The sequence below is a fragment of the Acinonyx jubatus genome, chromosome A1, assembly GCF_027475565.1.
Source record: "Acinonyx jubatus isolate Ajub_Pintada_27869175 chromosome A1, VMU_Ajub_asm_v1.0, whole genome shotgun sequence".
NCBI lineage: Eukaryota > Metazoa > Chordata > Mammalia > Carnivora > Felidae > Acinonyx > Acinonyx jubatus.
The window spans coordinates 160,561,604-160,566,973 of record NC_069380.1 but is presented as its reverse complement, the minus strand read 5'-3'; the positions used below and the strand labels follow the sequence as shown (position 1 = coordinate 160,566,973).

General features: G+C 34.5%; 1 non-coding gene across 1 annotated transcript; it reads right to left on the bottom strand.

Annotated features, from left to right (window-relative positions):
• Positions 1-542: 542 nt before the first annotated feature.
• LOC113594819 (U6 spliceosomal RNA) lies at positions 543-646 on the bottom strand. Its single transcript, XR_003415264.1, has one exon. It is a non-coding gene; the product is annotated as a U6 spliceosomal RNA (small nuclear RNA).
• Between the last annotated feature and the right edge of the window lie 4,724 nt (positions 647-5,370).

Sequence of the window (5,370 nt, the reverse complement as noted above, 5' to 3'; positions counted from 1 at the left end):
ATGAGCTTGTTTCTTATGTTTTCTCCTAGGAGTTTATGGTATCGATTCTTATGTTTATGATTTTGATCCATTTCAAGTTAATTTTTGTGAGTGGTATGAGATAGAAGTTTCCTTGTTCCACCTGTGTTTCTCTAGTTTTCTCAGCACCATTTGTTGAAGACACTATCCTCTCCTCATTGGCTTCCTTATCACATAGTAGTTGACCATATATGCTAGAATTTAATCCTGGGCTTTCTATTCTGTTCTATTAAACTATGTGTCTGTTTTTTGTGCAGTCACCTTACTGTTTTTATTACTAACACTTTGAAATATAGTTTGAAATCAGGAAGTGTGATGCCTTCAGCTTTTTTCTTTTTTTCTTAGGATTGTATTCACTCCTCAGGTTCTTCTGCCGTTCCACACAAATTTTAGAATTTTTTCTTCTATTTCTGTGAGGAATGCCTTTGACATTTTGATGGAAATTATGTTGCATCTGTAGATCACTTTGGGTAGTGTGGCCAGTTTTACAATATTAATTCTTCTTATTCATGAATAAGGTATGTAAAAATATGGAATTCTTCACAAATTTGTGTGTCATTCTTAAACAGGGACCATGCTAAGCTCTCTGAATCATTCCAATTTTGTGTACGTGCTGCCAACCAAACACTAGGGATCTTTTATAGAAGCAGATTTCTTATAGCATGCCCACTAATGGAGGCCTTAAAACTTAGGGCTGTCATTAGTCCATAAGGAATCTTTACCTGAATCTAACAAAGTTCACAGACAAGATCCAAAGCCAAGGTGCCTTGCTCTGCGTGTGGAATATTAGCTGGATTTTACCTTTGTATACCCATTTTTTCTACGTAGGTTAGTAGAGCCCACAACCTAAAGAACTCAGTGTATAATACCTGCTAACTCTTCTATTTTTATTTAGTTTCATGCCAATTAGAAGAAGTTGGCAATATAAATTACTATGTTGAATTGGAATTATGTGTATATTTTTTGCTTATTCCCAAATACTCCCCTTAAAGGCAAGGAGAATGTGTTTCATATTTGAATTCCAAGCAAAGAGTACAGTGCCACATAGTTGGCATTTAATGAATACATAATACTCATTTTTCACTATTTTACTTCCTTAAGGATTACTAGTGGAAAGGATCTGAGATGTAAATTTTGAAATAGCAATATAGATTCTTTTTAATGTGACAAACATAGAAGAATTGTTTTCTATACTCATCCATTTATTTCTAAGACTACTACATCTGGGAAGTACACTTTTATAAAAATTATACCTTACAATACTGTTAATAACTATTATAATTAATAGTTAAATTTTTAATGCCAAGTCTTTAACTTTACTTTTATTTTGTTCTATTTTACTCCCAGACTTTGAATGAGGCAATAATGTCAAGTCCTGTGTCAGTCATTATTACAGTTCATACTTGAACAATATGTAGGTTAGGGGAATTACGCCCTGTGCAGTGGAAAATCTATGTATAACTTGGGACTCCTCAAAAACTTAATTATGAATAGCCTAAAGACCAGAAGCTTTACCAGTAACATAAATAGTTGATTAACATGTATTTTTTTGTGTGTTATATGCATTACATACTGTATTCTTACAATAAGGTAAGTCAAAGAACAGAAAATATTATTAAGAATATCACAGGGGAGAGAAGATACATTTAATAGCACTGTATTGCATAAAAAACAATCTGGATTTAAGTGGACCCATGTAGTTCACATCCATGTTGTTCAAGGGTAAACTGTATAAGATATTAAGGGGTTACTTTTTGACTCTAAGCTCAGAATTGTATTGCTTTAAGTTAGAAATATATGAGAATAATTTTCACTTGCATTTGAGTTGCATTTGTTGAACATTTACACATACGCAACATATAATTATTATTGTGTTAATATTCACTAAATACACACTGATAACGTAGATCTATGATAAAATATAATAACTTGACAAATTGTGGCTTGGCTTTGGAAGAGAAAAATGGACTGGAATTCAAAATTGCCTAGAATAGAAGTAAACATTGGAAGAAACAACAGACTACATTCAAAGTATGATTGTATTTAGCCCACGATGAACATACTTGTACTTCATCCAGTGTTGCACTTACTATTTACATAATGCATGTGGTGTTCGTTTGTTGTCCTTCTGATCTCATGAAAAGTATTCTCATGTGAAGGGCCTTATAGAATTTTTATTTTTAAATTACAGTATAGTAAAAATAGAGTTTAAAACATTTGATCTTATTCTATCCCAGAAGTACCATGATCTCAAGGCAGCGATTTGTAGTAATACAATAAAATAAAACTCTTTCCTCCTCTTCTATCTAGGTTTAGTGCCTACAATAGGAAGACACCTTTTGTAGCATTGCCACTGAAAGTTACCAGGTTTAGATTCTTTCCACATGCAAGAAAGCTTCATTGTTGGTGATAAAGAATCAAGTAGAAAATTGGAGGCTTGGATAAGAAATTCTCCCTGTTGACTTAGCACAAGTGAACATTTTTGTTTGGCGACTGAAATAAGTTCCTTATATCACTTTTAAAGAAATGCTTATAGTGAAAATAGGTCATTCACGATTCTTCAGACATGAGCTTTGCAAATGGAAGTAGTCTATATTTAAATCTAAAAAGAACTCATGACAGAATGATGCTAACTATGGAGTTTATAATGTATTATGTCTTTTATAGAGAAAAATATAAAGCTGTCCCTGACTTCCTGTGGTAATTAGTGCCTCTTTTATGGTAGCATGAAATGCTCTAATGGTAATGTTGTGTGAAGTCATTTTGGTCTTTATCAAGTGCTAAAATTACTTTGGATGTTGTCACTAAAAATAGTGCGATATATAGGTGTGTCAGGCATTCAAGGTGCAACCCTTAGGTCTATGCCTGCCTGAAATGGGCTTTCTTTTGAGGTTCAGATTAAAGGCCTGATTTTGTAGTTTCATCCCTCTCACTAAGGAAAGGTCATTGACTGCTATTCATCCAGTTGCTTTTATGGAGGTGACAAAGAGAGTGTCCAAAAAAAAAAGAAGGTCAGGATGGAGGAATGAGGGAGGAATTAGGGAGACACTTGAATGTTTTTGTTTATTTTGTTTCTCCCTACTTTTACCTCTTAACAAAGATTAATCTAGTAAGTTTACTAAATTTGAAGACTGAAATCATCCTTTTAAGCTTTGAAAAGCAAGAGAATTCTCAATTCTATTTTTATATATATGTGAAAAAAGACCAATGCCAGAGGAGAAGAACAAACAAAGCAAGATAAAGGAGAGAAAGGGAAGAGAAATAAGAGAGGGAAAAGTTTTCTTCAAACTTGTGTATTGTTAGAGATGGTGAGGTTCCATCTGTTATTTTTCAACTCAGTTCGTCTATTATCTTCTTTCTTTTGCTGGAACTGTTCATTCTTGTCTTTGCTCATTTCTATCTTCTCAGTTGCCTTTCTAAACTTTCATCGTTATGAAAGCCCTCATGTTACGCTTTACAATTATCATCCTAATGATGACTGCTAGCACCTTCCCTTTATTTCTGTTTCCATTGGATAGTTAAGGCTAATGTAGCTGTGGGCACCATCACCTTTCTGAATCTGGGCATGGCAGCCTCCCCTACCCCAAGAAAAAGAGTTTCTTGGAGTTTTTGTCTGAGAGAAAATATTGAAGTAGAGCTAAATGTCACATGATGATGGCCAGTTAGCTAATCTATTTCTGGGAACACATTATCTTTTAAAACTTTGCAATAATCCCAGATTATTTAGGTGGAGAAAGTAGCCCTGATTTTGGAATAAAGTCTAATATTGCAGTTAGGAGCCATGAGAGTAAATTCATAGTAATAGAAATGGATTTAAAAGGAGAACATTTTATTCACTCAGTAATGACAGTTCTAATTGTTCAACTGACTATTTTCACTTTCTCAGAAGATGACAGGACGGCAACATTCATAAGCCTAATTTGGCATTATTGTGGGATCGTGGGGCTGAGCTCTGGCAAATGGGAATGTGAGAGGAAGGGATGTATCACACGTCTAGTTTCAAGCATTAAGAGTTAGTGTGTTTCTTCCTTTCTTTCTTCTCTCTCTGGCCCTGCCTAGGCAATTCTAGAAACCCTGGGGAGCAGACATCAAGAAATTGAGGGAAATCCCTAACTAGCTGCATTGAATTTTTCATAAATGAGAAATTTTTATAGTACTAAGTCCCTGATATTTGAGGACTTGTTACTATAGCAAAACCTACCTGATTCTGACAATTACATTTAATACAGTATTGTGCAACATACTGTCAATTAAATGATAATTATCATTATTATTATAGTATTATGTGAACCTAGTGGGAGATGAATAGTTATGCTTCTTTAATTGATAATGAGGGGCACCAGGGTGGCTCAGTCAGTTAAGCGTCCAACTCTTGATTTCAGCTCAGGTCACAATCTCACACTTCTTGAGGTCAAACCCTCATTGGGCTCTGTGCTGACAGCACAGAACCTGCTCAGGATTCTCTGTCTCCCTTTCTCTCTGCCCCTCCCCTGATCATGGATGCTCTCTCTCTCTCCCTCTCTCAAAAAACAAAACAAAACAAAAAAACAAAACAAAAAACAATAACAACAACAACAACAAAAAACACATTTAAGGAAATTGATAATGATCTGTGAAAATGGAATGAAGACATAATAGCCAAATATGATGGAATATGCAGTTAAATCTTTTGGTTTACTATGTGGTATATTTTAGAATGGGAGCAATGGAATCATTTTCATTTAAGTATACTGTGTCTTTTTATTTATGCAATGTCACATAAGGAGCAGTAATTACTGCATAATTTTCTGAACTACAACCTGAAGAGTTAAAAAACTGGTTTTAGAAGAATAGGGAGAGAAGTGGAAAAAAGAAGAAATAGAAGAAAAAAAGAGGAAAGATTAAAAATTGTGTAATTCTATTACCTTCCTCAATAGACTTCTACAGCACAAGTGTATGTTTTCAAAACTACTAACTGGGGGAGCTGAAATTACTGAGTATATAAATGACCCAAATAATAAAGTAGCCCCTTAGTGTGTATATGTACCACATCTTCTTTATCCACTCATCAGCTGATGGATATTTGGGCTGTTTCCATAGTGTGGCTATTGTTGATAATGCTGCTAAAAACATCAGGGTGCATGTGCCCCTTCAAATCTGTATTTTGTATCCTTTGGGTTTTGTATCCTTTGGGTTTTGTATCCACTTTGCATTCTTACCAACAGTGTAGGAAGGTTCCCTTTCTCCACATCCTTGCCAATATCTGTTATTTCCTATACTGTTAATTTTAGTTATTCTGACAAGTTTGAGGTGGTTTCTCATTGTGGTTTTGATGTGTATTTCCCTGATGATAAGTGATGTTGAGCATCTTCT